The sequence below is a fragment of the Micromys minutus genome (genome assembly GCF_963924665.1).
Source record: "Micromys minutus genome assembly, chromosome: 1".
NCBI lineage: Eukaryota > Metazoa > Chordata > Mammalia > Rodentia > Muridae > Micromys > Micromys minutus.
Genome location: NC_137969.1, coordinates 204,469,147 through 204,484,383, shown reverse-complemented (window position 1 = coordinate 204,484,383; position 15,237 = coordinate 204,469,147). Strand labels below are relative to the sequence as shown.

General features: G+C 40.1%; 1 pseudogene across 1 annotated transcript in view; it reads left to right on the top strand.

Moving 5' to 3' along the window:
- The first annotated feature begins 961 nt into the window (after positions 1-961).
- LOC308417270 (ribosome-recycling factor, mitochondrial-like) overlaps positions 962-15,237 on the top strand; it is a 41,883-nt pseudogene continuing 27,607 nt past the window's right edge. The window contains exon 1 of the transcript in view: positions 962-1,509. The product of the transcript in view is annotated as a ribosome-recycling factor, mitochondrial-like (transcript). The remainder of the gene's footprint in view (positions 1,510-15,237) is intronic.

Below are 15,237 nucleotides of genomic sequence, written 5' to 3'. Positions count from 1 at the left end.
GGAAGCCTACAGAACTCCAAATAAATTGGACAAAAAAGAAACTCCTCCTGACACATAATACTGAAAACACCGAATATTCAATACAAAGAAAAAATTATAAAAGCAATAAGGAAAAAAGGACAGGTAACATAGAAAGGCAGACCAATCAGAATTACATAAGACTTCTCAACAGAGACTATGAAAGCTAGAAGATCCTGGACAGACATGATACAGATACAAAGAGAACACAAATCGGAGCCCAGCAAAACTCTCAATTACCATAGATGGAGAAACCAATATATTTGAGGACAAAACCAAATTAATACAATATCTGTTTACAAATCCAGCCCTACAAAGAATAATAGATGGAAAAGTCCAACACAAGGAGGGAAAATACACCCTAGGAAAAGCAAAAAATAATCTCCTTGCAACCAAACCAAAAGAAGAAAACAACAAAACAATTTTAGTTCGAACAACAATCACTATTCCTTAATCTCTCTTAACATCAATGAACTCAATTCCCCAATAAAAAGACATAGATTATCACAGTTGATATATAAACAGGATCCAGCATTTTGCTGCATACAATAAACACATTTCAGAGACAAAAACAGACACTACCTCAGAGTAAAAGGCTGGGGGGGGGGGGGAACTTCCAAGCAAATGGTCCTAAGAAACAAGCTGAAGTAAGCCATCAAATATTAAATAAAATAAATTTTCAACCAAAGGTCATCAAGAAAGATGAGGAAAGACACTTTTTATTCACCAAAGGAAAAATCTATCAAGACAAACTCTCAATCCTGAACATCTATGCTCCAAATACGAGGGCACACACCTTCATAGAAGAAACCTTATTAAAGCTCAAAGCATGTTGTAACACCCACACCTCCACCTCCACTGTCCAGCATGTGTTTCCCTATTATCCCGGCTGTTGGGATAATAGGGAAACACATGCTGTGGGTGCATCTGAGAATTCTCTTCAGTCATGGCCTTAGGAATATGATGCTTTCGCCTGCTGTACCCTGCCTTTCACAGTTACCTTTCTGCTTTAACCAGACCTGTTTCAGAAGTTTCCATGAAAACAGTGAGTGCAAAACAACATGACCATAGGCAATACTCAGACTACCCAGCAGTACCAGTTCGACATTTTGCAACCAAGAAAGCCAAAGCTAAAGGGAAAGGACAGCCCCAAACCAGAGTGAACATTAACACAGCCCTGGTTGAGGATACAGTCAGCTTGGAAGAGGTGGATAAAGACATGAAATCTATGATGGAAGTGCTTAAGGATAATTTCAATAAGACTCTCATCATAAGGACTGCACCGGGATGTCTTGATCATTTTACTGTGGTAACTGCTGATGGGAAGCTCATTATAAATCAGATTGGCCAGATCTTCATGAAGTCGCCACAATTGATGCTGGTGAATATGGCTTATTTCCCAGAGTGTACAGCTGCGGCTCTGAAGGCTATAAGAGAAAGTGGAATGAATCTGAACCCAGAAGTGGAAGGAACACTTAGAAAACATAGAGGGTTAGTATCTAATATATACAAAGAACTGAAGAAGTTAAACTCCAGAGAATCAAATAATCCTATTAAAAATGGGGTACCATAGACTAAAACACCAACACATTGAGCTCACATTGAGAAACCTATGGTTCCATGTGCAGATGTAGCTGAAGAAAAGCATTGTCTGGCATCAGTGTGAGAAGAGGCTTTTGTTCCAGGGAGAACACGTTTTTTCCAATGTAGAGGAATGCCAAGGCAATGAAGTGGAGAAGGTGACTAGGAGCAAGTGCACCTTCCTAAAGACAAGTGGAAGGAGAGGAGGATGAGACTGGGTGGGGGAAGGCAATAATGCTTCAAATGTAAATAGAGAATATCTAATTAAAAAAATTTTTAAATGGGCTACAGAACTAAACAAAGAATTCTTAACTAAGGAATATTGAATGACTGAGAAGCACCTAAAGAAATGCTCAACATCCCTAGTCATCAGGAAAATGCAAATCAAAACAACCCTGAGATTACACCTCACAATAGTCAGAATGGCTAAGATCAAAAATCCAGGTGACAGGAAAGGATGTGGAGAAAGAGGACCACTTCTCCACTGTTGGTGGGATTATAAACTGGTAGAACCACTCTGGAAATCAGTCTGGTGGTTCCGTAGAAAACTGGACACAGTACTCCCTGAGGACCCAGCTATACCACTCCTGGGCATATACCCAAAAGAAACGCCAACATCTAACAAAAAAAAACATGTTCCACCATATTCATAGCAGCCTTATTTATAATAGCCAGAAGCTGGAAAGAACCCAGATGTTCTCCAACAGTGGAATGGATATAGAAATTGTGGTACATATACACAATGGAGTAATACTCAGTAATTAAAAACAATGAGTTCATGAAATTCCTAGGCAAAAGGATGGAACTTCTGAGTGAGGTAACCAGTCACAAACCGTGCGCGGGCGTGCGCGCGCGCACGCGCGCGCGCGCACACACACACACACACACACACACGTATGTACTCACTTATAAGTGGATACTAGCCCAAAAAGCTCAGAATACCCAAGAAAAATTCACAGAACTTATGAAGCTCAAAGAAAAGGAAGGACAGAAGGTGGGTGCCTGAGTCTTTCTTAGAAGGGAGAAAAAACTGCTCATGGGAGGAAATAAAGGGAGAACTAGAGGAGCAGGGATTGGACAAAAGATCATCCAGAGACTGCCTCACCCCATATGCAGCCACTTAACCCAAGCACTATTTCTGGTGCCAAGAAGTGCTTACTGGCAGGAACCTGATATAGATGCCTCCTCAGAGGCTCTGCCATAGGCATCCTGATACAGAGGAGGATGCTTACAGCTAACCATCAGACTAAACAGAAGGACCCCAATGAAGGAGCTAGAGAAAGGACTAAGGAAGCTGGAAGGGTCTGCAAACCCATGGGAAGAACAAAATTATCAACTATCCAAACCCACCGCAGCTTCCAGGGACTAAAACACCAACCAATGAGTTTGCATGGAGAGACCCATGGCCCCAGGTACATATGCAACAGAGGATAGCATTTCCTGACACAAATAGAAGGAGAGGCCTTGGTCCAGAGAAGACACATTTTCTCAGAGTAGGGGAACCCCAAGGTGCTGAGGTGGGAGAGGTTGGTTGAGAGAGGAAGAACCTTTGTGGAGGCAATGGGAGGGGGAGTAAGGATGGGCTTGGGGGAAGGGAATAACATCTGAAATGTAAATACAGAGAATGTCCAATAAAACAAAAATTAAAATTTTTTAAAGTATCGACAGATGGGACCTCATGTAATTGCAAAGCTTCTGTAAGGCTAAGAACACTGTCGAGAAGACAAAATGGCAGCCAACAGATTGGGAAAGAAACTTTACCAATCCTACATCTGATAGAGGACTAATATCCAACGTATACAAGGAGCTCAAGAAGTTAGACTCCAGAGAATCAAATAATCCAATTAAAAATGGGGTACAGAGCTAAACAACAAAATCTCAACTGAAGAATATCGAATGGCCAAGAAGCACCTAAAGAAATGGTCAACATCCCTAGTCATCTGGGAAATCAAATCAAAACAACCCTGAGATTCCACCTCACACCAACCAGAATGGCTAAGATCAAAAACTCAGATGACAGCAGATGTTGGCGAGGATGCGGAAAAAAAGGAACACTTCTCCACTGTTGGTGAGGTTGTAAACTGGTACAACCACTCTGGAAATCAGTCTGGCAGTTCCTCAGAAAATTGAACATAGTACTACCTGAAGATCCAGTTATTCCACTTCTGGGCATATACCCCAGAGATGCTCCAACATACAACAAAAACACATACACCACAGTGTTCATAACAACCGTATTTATAATAGCCAGAAGCCGGAAGGAACTCAGATGTCCTTCAACAAAGGAATGGATACAGAAATTGCAGTACATTTACACAATGGAGTACTACTCAGCTATTAGAAACAATGACTTTTCAAAATTCCTAGGCAAATGGATGGATCTAGAGAATATCATTCTGAGTGAGGTAACCAAGTCACAAATGAACAGAAGTAATATGCAGTCACTGATAATTGGATACTAGCCCCAGAAAGCTCTAAATACCCAAGAAACAACTCAGACCACGTGAAGCTCAAAAAGAAGAAAGGTCAGAAAGTGGAGGCCTTAGTCCTTTTTAGAAAAAAAAAAAAAAAAAAAAAAAAAAAAAAACTAAGTGTATGGTATACCTAGACCTTAAATGATTAATAATCCAAGAGCTAAGAATGCAGCCTTGTGGCAATTCTTGCTATTTAAAAATCACTATGTTTAATCTTACACACCAAGAAAACTATTTCCATGTTATGTTTTGTTTTACATGTACTTTATGCTTATTGTAACTAGTAAGATTTCAATGCCTACTATCAAACCTTTAGAAAATCAGGTACTGACAAAAATGTATTTGTATAGTTTTATGCAAAAATACTTTTAAAATCTGTACATTTATCTCTTTTTTAAAATAAAATTGTTCAATTAAAAAAGAAAGTATATAATAATTATGTAGAATAGTCTCATGGATTTACATATAGACAAAAATACATTTAAGTTTATTTTTTAAAGACAATGAAGAGCTCTTGAGTGGAGGTGTGTGGTGCTTAAGTCTTGCAGCAGATTGGAGACAGGGCCTGAAGGAGCATCCACCATCACAGAAATTTTTAGGATCTGGAAGCAACACCATAGCTGCCAAGGGTCTAATTTAAATCTGCCCTACTCACTGGTCAACATATTGGAGTTCTGGTGCTATTAAAATGTTAAAATAGCATACATGGTGAAAATAAAATAAAGTTGTTGATTGTTTGAGATGAAAGTAAAAGAAAACCTGCTAAATCATTGGGCAACTTGGGATGAAAATCATCTTAAATAAACAAATCATATCATTACACACTATTATCCAGTAGCCCACCTCTTTTATTTTTCTCTTATTTTTGAGATCAAAAAACACAGTAATTTAGCCACATTTTTTAGGGCAGTAGTCCTGGTTCCATTGACTTCAGTGGTGAGGTAAGTCCCCATAGACACATTCTAGTTAAAGAACTGAGCATTTTGATGCCCCAGCGTAGGAGAATGCCAGGGTGGGGGGTGAGAGGGAGTGGGTATGAGAGTCAGTGAGCACCCTCATAGAAGCAGGGGGAGAGGATGGGATAGGGCATTTCTGGAGGGGAAACCAGGGAAGGGGATAACATTTGAGATGTAAATTTTCTAAATATCCAACAAAAGAAGAAAAGAACAGAACTGAGCATTGGTGAGAGAAGACTGGATTTATTCAGTGTGGCTGCATAAGAGACAAGAGCACGCAGGGATGCAGTGACCCACACCTGTTCTGCCTTTAACTATTGACATGAGCTTTGGATTGAGCAGAATTCAGGCAAGAAGCATAGGGTAGACACAAGGCAGGCCTGGGTAAAGTGTGGTCCTAGAAGGTGGCCCAAAGAAATCATTCAAAGATGATTACTTCCTTAGTTTTAGCCTTGTCCTCACCAGTAATTGCTCCCATCTTGAGACAGGGTACTATCGATGCCTGTTTTAAACTTCTATTCTACTCTTTCAAGGTGACTAGTAGGGCCAAGTAAGGAGGCAAAGCCTTTTAGCAAAAATAGACCAAATTTTGACATTTTGCATTGCTGTTTATATCTCTAATTCAGCATTCTTATTGCTGTAACAAAGAATTTTCAATGTTATATTGAGTAGAACTGAGAGAGTGAAGATCCTTTTTGAGTCCATATTAGTGAGTTAATATGCTGAGTTCTCCCATAAAAATGATGTGCCTGTAGGTTTGCTTTATATATAGCCTTTATTATGTAGAGATATAAACCTTTTATTCTGAATTTCTTTAGGACTTTTAACAAAGTAATGTTAAATTTTGTCCAAAGTCATTTTTTGCATTTATGAAGATGATCATGTTATTTTGTCTTTGAGCCTCTTTATGAAATTTCTAATACTGATTTATACATATATTAACCCATCCCTATATCTGGAATAAAGCTAACTTGATTGTGGTGAAAAAATGGAAGCCCAATTTCTAACAACATATTTAGATATTAAATGCCTAACCTCTATAGCATTATTTACATGAATAATAGATTAGTAATTGTCCCAAAAGCAAATTAGCTCATTTTAACATTGACACATTATGTGTATTCTAAGAAGACTAAGGTCAAGTAAAAGTACCTTTACATTTAGGCTGATACTAAAAATGGAAGTTTGCCTAAGAAAAAAGCAGTATAGGTTATAAATGTGATGCTTTAGATTTTTTTTCTGACAAAAATAAAAAGTCCAAATATTCATTCTTATGCTTCACCAAGAAAAGGCAAAATGTATTTGATGTTGTCTAAAGTTGGAAGATTAGAGAATGTCTCTGAGTCAGGTGTGATGGCCCATGCCTTTAATCTTAGCACTCAGGAGATAAAGGAAGGCAGATCTCTGAGTTCAAGGCCACCCTGGTGTACATAATGATTTCCAGGACAACCAGGGCTTCATGGTGAGGCCATGTCTCAAAATAGCCAAAAAAAGAAAAAGGAAAAAAAAAAAAGAAAAGGAAGAAAGAGAGCGAGAAAATGGACAGAAGGGAGGGAGGAAGGGAAAGAGAGACAGAGAGACAGAGAAAGAGACAGAGAGAGACAGAGAGAGAAATGAAAAACTTCCAGCAATGGCCAGGGCATTTAATATTTTTTATTTAATATTTCTGCAGAGAACAGATAGCCCAAACTGTGCCTTTTGCTCACTTCATGGATGTCATAAATGTTACCAAACTTAGGGTTACAGTCTATGTTCAATAAGCTAGGTTCAGCATCTGTCCTCTATAAGCCATTAAGACAGCCAAATACACAGTGAAAATCATCAGACAGAGAAGAATCATCAAATGTGGTCACATCAGAAATGATTAAAAAAAAGAAGAAGAAGAAGAAGAAGAACAGCAAGCTCTAGAATCCCCCAACTCCATCTTTTGGAGTCCTGAGGTAAAGTTAAAATTCAAGTAGAAGTCTAGAATTATTGATATCTAAGTGTCCCTGGTCAGGATATGTTCATAGCTACGTTGGACTATCATTGTCTCCTCTGTAGGTATTCTATTAAGTTTTAACTCGCTTTGGGGGGATTCCCCCTCTGGATGGTCTAGGCTTTAGGCTTCCTCTTCTCCCAAAAAGAGATTCCTAGGAGAACTGCAGTCTCTTGAGGTTGACAGATCCCAGAGTCTGATTACCTAAATGGAGTACACAGTGTCTCTTTAGAATATCTTCATCCAGTTTAGGTACCATTTGGTTTTTTTTTTTTTAATTAGTCATTTTATTTGTTTACATTTCAAATGTTATCCCTTCTATCAATCTCCCCTTCATGAGTTCCCATCCCCCTTCCCTTTACCTCTAAGAGGATGCTCCCTCAAACACACATCCACTCCTGCCTTACCCTTTTAACATCCCTCTTCTCTGGGGCATCAACCCTCCACAGGACTAAGCACCTCCCCTTCCACTAATTCCAGATGAGGCAGTCCTCTGCTATATCTGTAACTGGAGCCATGGACCAGCCCATGTATGCTCTTTGGTTGGTGGTTTAGTCCCTGGGAACTTTGAGGAGTCCAGTTAGTTGATATTGTTGTTCTTCCTATAGAGTTGCAATCTCCTTCAGCTCCTTCAGCCTTTCCCCTAACTTCCACTGGGGTCTCCCAGCTTGATCCAATGGTTGGCTGTGAGTATCTGCATCTGTCTTAGTCAGGTACTGGCAGAGCCTCTCAGAGGACAGCCATACCAGTTTGGCATCAACAATAGTGTTGTGGTTTGGTGTCTACAGATGGAATGGATCAGATGGTGGGGCATTCTCTGGATGGCTTTCGAACTGTTTTTATGACTGTCATTTGGTGACTGGCCTTGTCTTTCAGAGTTCTTCTAAGTTGTTTCAGAGCCTTGGGACTATTTGGGATATTGTACCCTTTGTGCCATTGTCAGCTTGGAAGCTGTTTTGAAGAAATTAGAGTTTGATGTCTTCCCTTAGACAGAGAATGTAAATTGTGTTGCTCCTTTAAGGCTCTGTTGAGCCATTGTAGTTCTGTTGAACCTTTGAGACATAGTAGTAAGGGTGTTGAGTAGATCTTCATTGTAAGTGTATAACAAAATACACACATTATCACATTAAATTTGTGTCCTCATGGTGTCTGTATTGGCTAGTCTTATGTTATAAGACTATATAAGACTTATAACTTTACACAAGCTAGTTATAAGACAGGAAAAAACTGCAACTGAAAAAAAAAATGCCTCTGTAAATTCTAACTGTAGGGCATTTCCTTAATTAGTAATTAATGTAGGAAAGGCCAGTCCATGTGGGTGGTACTATCCCTGGGCTAGTGATCCTGGGGTCTATAAGAAAGCAAGCTGAGCAAGCCATGAGGAGTAAGCCAGTAAGCAGCATCCCTCCATGGCTACTCCATCAGCTCCTGCCTCCAGACTCTTGCCCTGTACAAGTTCCTGTCTTCACTACTTTTGATGATGAGCAATTATATGGAACTGTGAATGAAATAAACCCTTTCCTTCCATAAATTGCTTTTGGTCATAGTGTTACATCACAGCAATAATAACCCTAATTAAGATAGTCCCTGTGGGGAGAATTTTATGTGATTAGGTTTTTTTAAACGTTTATGTGTTATTCTACTTCCAAGCAGCATATGGCAAAACTAAATCCACCCCTAGGGTTCCTAAAAATAACTGATTAAAAACCCTCTGGTCACTTCACTTTTTTTTACATTTCTTTTGTAAACTTATGTGCTGACTTCCAAGAAGTATGGCAGGCTAAAAACAGCCCCAGTGTAAGCTAGGGAAAAAGAGTCAGAAGAAAGGTAGACTTAACTTCACAGAAAAAATAAAGGGAGACCTTCAGAAAGCTACAAAAGAACTGAAAAGATACCAGAAAAGAACAAGAAAGAGATGGTATGGTCCAGAGAAACCAAAAATAGCTGCATAACACAGCTCCTCAGTGGGAGTTTAATGGAGGGGGAACAAGCCACTGCCAACAGTTAGTAGTATGAAGGGTTTGGGGCTGAGCAGACGTCATAGCAGAAGAGTAGAGAACTGGGAGTGATACCTGGCTGAGGACAATGAAGCATGGATTTTAGCAATGTGAAAATCAGGCTATGGAGCATGGAGACTCTAGATGAGGAACACACCACAGGGGGAGTGTTTGACCAGAAAACAGCAGGTCTGAGAGAGAGGATATCTGAGAGCAATATGATGAGTCCAAGAAACCACTGGCAAATTTGAAGCAGAAGTGCGCAGTTGACCTGAGTGGTAGAAGCAGACTTGTCCAAGAACAGCAGAGAGATGCAGAATGCCATGTCAAGAAGACCTTAGATGCCAAGTTGTGCTTGCAGACAGGAGCCTGGTATGGCTGTCCTCTGAGAGGCTCTGCCAGCACCCGACTAAGACAGAGGCAGATATAGACAACTACCGGACTGAGCACAGAGACCCCAGTGGAGTCTATCAACTAATCGGACTCCTCAGAGATCCCATGGACTAAACCACCAACCAAAGAGTACACATGGGCAGGTCCATGGCTCCAGGTGCGTATGTAAGCAGAGGATAGCCTTATCTGGCATCAATGGGAGGGGAAGCCCTTGATCCTGTAGAGGATTGATGCTCCAGTGTAGGGAGATGCTAGAGGGGTGAGGCAGGAATGGGTAGGTGGGTGGGTGAGCACCCTCTTAGAGTCAAAGAGGAGGGGGAAGAGTGGGGTTCATGGAGGGGAGACCGATTCTTTGGAATATTTATTTGTTTCCTCTTTAAGGGCTTCTACCTGTTTACCCGTGTTTTCCTGTATTTCTTTGAGTTATTTATATCCTCCTTAAAGGTCTCTATGATCTTCATGAGATGGGATTTTTTTAGGTCAGCATCATGCCTTTCATGTATATTGGGGTGTTCGTGGCTTGCTGTGTTGGGAGAGCAGGGTTCTGATGGTGTCAAAGTATATTGGCTTCTTTGCTTATGATCTTGCACTGACCTCTCACCATCTGGTTATCTCTGGTGCTAGCTGGCCTGGGTGACTCTGTGTAGAGCCTGCCCCCTGTGCCCTTGGGTTGCCTCAGATGTCCTGGGGGATTTGTGGCCCTAGCTGCAGCAGGTCTCCTGGGAGCCCTGTAGACTGCACAGTGTTGAGACTGAGAGGGAGACAGACAGATCTGCCCCCATGCAGGTGGAGACCGGAAGGGAGATGGCTTTCATGCCTAGGGGTTCCCCTTCGGCCGGGCACCTGGTGGGGGTCCTGTAGACTGTGTGGTGTTGAGAGGGAGAACAGGCTGATCTGCCCCCTCACAGGTGCACACTGGCTCCTATAAGCTTTATAAATGCAAAATTAGGAGAAAACTTACCACACTGTTACCCTCCAAACTAGAATTGTTAGTGGCACTTACCTTTCCTGGGTCTGTATTCCTGTGTTCCTAATTGTATTATGAGTAATCTCCTTTTTTTTTTTTTTTTGTAAGATTTATTTATTTATTTATTTCATGTATGAGTACACTGTAGTTGTCTTCAGACACACCAGAAGAGAGTATCAGATCTCATTACAGATTGGTGTAAGCCACCATGTGGTTGCTGGGAATTGAACTCAGGACCTTGGGAAGAGCAGTCAGTGCTCTTAACCTCTGAGCCATCTCTCCAGCCTTCTGTGAGTATTCTCCTTAAATTTGATGAGCTGTGAGCTGCAAGCAGTGCCTCCTAGCAAGTCAGAGGCACTGGGCATCACTCAAATGCTTATTTTTTAACAAATTTTCTTTAAGTATTTGTTCTTGTTGGTTGTGTTTTCTGAAAGCTTTGCAAGGATTTCCTAATTAACAGTCTGAAAAAGTACAGCTTCTAACAAAAGAACGTGAGCAGTATTTTTAAGTTGCTAGGACATCACCCACAGGACTGACAGGCTGAAAGTATGAGAATGGTCTCCAAATAGATACAACCTAAGAGCCATTGCTTCTCTGCTTCTTAGTGGCTTAAAATTAGCAACAAAAAATAAAAAGCAGTTACTGGCACTAAATTCTTCACCCATGACAACAGGGCATCAAAACAGACTGACTAGGACAGGCCACATCCCAGAGGTGAGAGAAAGTTGAGACCAACTACCATGGGATTAATCAGAGATGTCCTCAGCGAATACTGTCCAGAAACAAAAGGGAAGTTGTCAGAATCTAAGTGTCACATCGGGCATGTTGACACTTGCTTGTAAGCACTGTAGCCCTTGGGAGGTGAAAGCACGGGATCCTGAGTTTGAGGACAGACTGGGTCTCATAGTAAGACCCTGTCTTAAAATAAGGAAAAAGTCACTTTCACCAGACCTTCCAAAAGCAACTAAAGCCAAAGGAACTATGGAGAGATGGTTCATATGCGTCCTTGCCAACTGTTTGTTGTGGGATATCTACCAAAGGATTTAACCAGATAGCTCAAACATGAATTTAACCCCATGGTAAGATCATTATTAGCCAGCCAGCGATGACACTAGATGTTCAGGATGCCAGCGTAACACCTCACCTTTTTCAGGGTAAGATTTTAACCACCAATATCATGTTCTGTGTTGTCATAGTTCAGTTAACAAGAACAGTCAGAAGCAGAACTACAGAAGCTAAAAGCAAGGTTAATGCATTAGAGACTTTCCCAAACTATGGACTGAAGGATTAGGCCTTTGTTTTCATTTTGGTTAAGTGGTATTGTTTACATGCTGAGTACCTAAAGGGTACTTTTTTTTTTTATTAGATACTCTCTGTATTTACACTTGAAATGTTACCTAAAGGGTACTTTCTTTCTTCTTTTTTTTTTTATCAAATACTTTCTGTATTTACATTTGAAATGTTATCTCCTTCCCCACCTGCTCCCATCTCCCCTCCCCCTCCACTTGTCTTCACAAAGGTACACTCACCCTCTGCACCCCATTACCTTGGCGGTCTCCTACTTTAGGAAAATGAGCCCTCCCTGGACCAACGGCCTCTTCTCATATTATAGAGTTTGTCATGCTAATAGAGTCTGGAGGCCTACCAAGGTCTAGTGCCCTGTTTCAGCAACACTGACTAAATATCTTCTGTCTTGGCCTGTCTTTGTACCAACAGCTTGCATTCTGTTTGTATTCATTGCAGACACAGGTATATTTTACCTGAAGATTGATGTAAAAAATTCTAGCAGGAGGAATAAATTGTTGCCAGGGTTGTTAAGGTCAGAGCTTAGACAATGCTAAAGAGCTAGGTCCTCAATAAGCCAATTAAAGAGACAGGTAATGTTGAAAAGCAGAGAAAGGAAATGTATTTTGTCTCCACACTGAGAAAATGAACAAACATACAAGTTAACACATGCCCGGGGAAACGGGGCTTAGATTTAAGTAGAAGGCAACAAGTATACATGCTAGTCAGAGGAAAGGTGTCATCCCGGCCACCACTGAGCCATCATAGTCTTGGCTCCACTTTCTCCTGCAGTATGACAAGCTGTCAAGAGTCTATGAAATCTTTTCCTAAGAGACACCTTCCTTCCCTAACTAACTAGCATCAGGAGTTGGCCTTTTCATTTTCTCAGGTTATAAATCCTAAGATAATTCCAGTTTCTTGGGAGCCATTGTTTGAATAGTCTTATAGACAATGGGAGAGGCTTAAGGGTCTCCTGAGCATATCTTTATTTCTGCTTACAATGTCATAAACACTAGCTTCCTTAAACAACTATTCAAATTAACTTAAATGAGCAATGCAGATATTCCTTGGTCTCAAAATCCTTTTATCCTCTTACAGTTACAGAAGTGGTAGGTAGCATCTTTATCAGGTTTTTCACAACTGCCTATAACTCCAGCTCCAGGGTATCTGACACCTTCTTCTGGTTTCTGAGGGCACCGGAACTTACAAGTTTATTAACCCACACATAAACACACACACACACACACACACACACACACACACACACACACACACGTGTGCATAATTTAAGAAAAGTAGGGCACAATTCTAGCCTGATGACCCATTCATGCCTTTTCCTCAACCTGCCAACCTACCCTTGTCCCTCAGTGTACTCTGGCCTCCCCCATGACACTGCAAATGATCTCTAGGCTTTGTTAAGGACTCTATTTACCTATCCCTTAACCCACAGGAGCTTCACATGCAATGTCAAACGTTTCTATTTATTTATCTTAGCTTTTAAAGAAGAGTATTTTATTTCTACTTATCTTAGTTTTAAAAATAGGCACTACCATAGACTATAAAGATAGACTAAAATAATCCCATCAAATGGAACCAGAAAGCAAGCAGGCATAACTATCCTGATATCTGACAAAATAGATTTAAAACTAAAAACTATTAAGAAGGAAAGAGGGATACTTCATTCTCATGAAAGAAACTGTTAACCAAGAAGGCATGACTATCCTAAAAATACATGCAGCAAACTCTGGGACACCCAATTTTATTTTAAAAAGTACTACTAGAGTTAAAGAGACAAAATATACCACTCATTGAGAAAATTTCTTTTTACAACAGATAGAGACCATTTCAGAAAACTACAACCAATCAACATTCAGAGTTACAGAGTCCAGCCTTAAATTTTACATCTATAAAATATTCCCACACCTAAGGCTCACAGAATGTTTTGAAAGAAGAGGCAGAAATATTGTAAAAGACAAAGAGTCAGGGTTATCTAGGCCTCCCTACACATATGTGGCAGATGTTCAGCCTGAACAACTGGAGTAGGGCTATCCCAAAAGCTTTGCCTGTCCTTTGGATATGTTCTTCTAGTGGGGCTGCCTTGTCTGGCCTCAGTGGGAAAGGAAAATTCTAGCCTCATAGAGACCTGATGTGCTAGAATGGGGAGGGGGTACCCAAGGGAGCCCCCACCTGCTCAGAAGAGAAGGGAGTTCGGATGGGGAGAAAGATTATGGAAGGGAGTGACTGGAGGGGTTGAGCAGGATGTAAAGTAAATAAATAAAATAATAATAATAAATTTTAAAAGAATCATGGCTATGAGACTGTGTCTCCTAGAAATGTCAAAAGCGATACCTATAAAGTCTCACCAACAAGACTGCATGAACATGAGCTGACAAGGACAACACCAAGAGACATGCTAAAGTAAGGAGTGGAAATCCCAAGAGGCCTCCTACACCAAGAACTACAGGCAATTACAGAAGGCTCAGGGCAGCAGAAATAGTTTTCTCCACGGCAGAGAATGCCAATCGGTTGTCCTATACCAAATGGTCAGTTGTGAGGACATGCATACAAATGACATTGTTCCTAAGCATGTTTAGGATATATGTGTATATACATATATGCACATATCCTCAGTTAGAAGAGAGACCATAAACTTGAAAGAGAGCAAAGAAGGGTACATGTAAGCTTTTGAAGGAAGAAAAGAGAGCAGAAATTATATAACTGTATTATAATCTCAAATGTAAAATAAATACATGAAAAATCTAAAACATATGAAAGTCCTCAAAAGGGCTTTATGTGAGATTTATCAAGCATACTAATACTAGAAATCTAAGCAAAAATAGCTATGTATATTTGCTATTAATTTGTTCATTTGTAATAAAAATAATAAACTCACTACATGCTAAAGTCAGAACGACTATGGCACAATGGCTTCTAGCAATGAATGCAGGATGAACAGGAAGTCTGAGTATTATAAAGATAGCCTTGATTTTTGCAGACTTCCTGGAGAACCACTGTTTTACAAAAATTTGGATTTGTCTACAAATAAAAAAATGCAGTTTTCTTTTTTCTTTAGTATATAGAATTGCATATTAATTTATTTTTAAAAGCTACACTGAAGAATGCTATTAACAAACTTGACACAATCTGTAGTGTCCTCCACTACCCAATACTATACATACTCTTCTCATGTGCACATAAAGCATTTTACTGAAAAAGTAGACCATAGTTTGTGTTACACATTTTAAAGGATTTAAGACAAACAAAGTATTTTCTCCAACCACAGTGAACTTAAATAAAAGTCATTAATAGAAATATTTTAGTATTTTGAAACTAAAAAAAAGAAGAAAACATTGAATCTGTGTCGTTAATGGCTTGCTGTATGGAATGTGGGAAGACAGGTATACGGAAGTACGAAGCCCCTGGAGGCATTAAGTCGATGAGCAGTGGTGCACACACCTGCCCTCTGTGCCAGTGATCATCTCAGTGGATTGCTTAACCTCCTTGAAGCTGTTTCACTTGCTTTTCTCCTTTACCAATTTTTTATTACTATGCAGAAGAATAGGTTTTGTTCATGACAGTTCATGCTCCC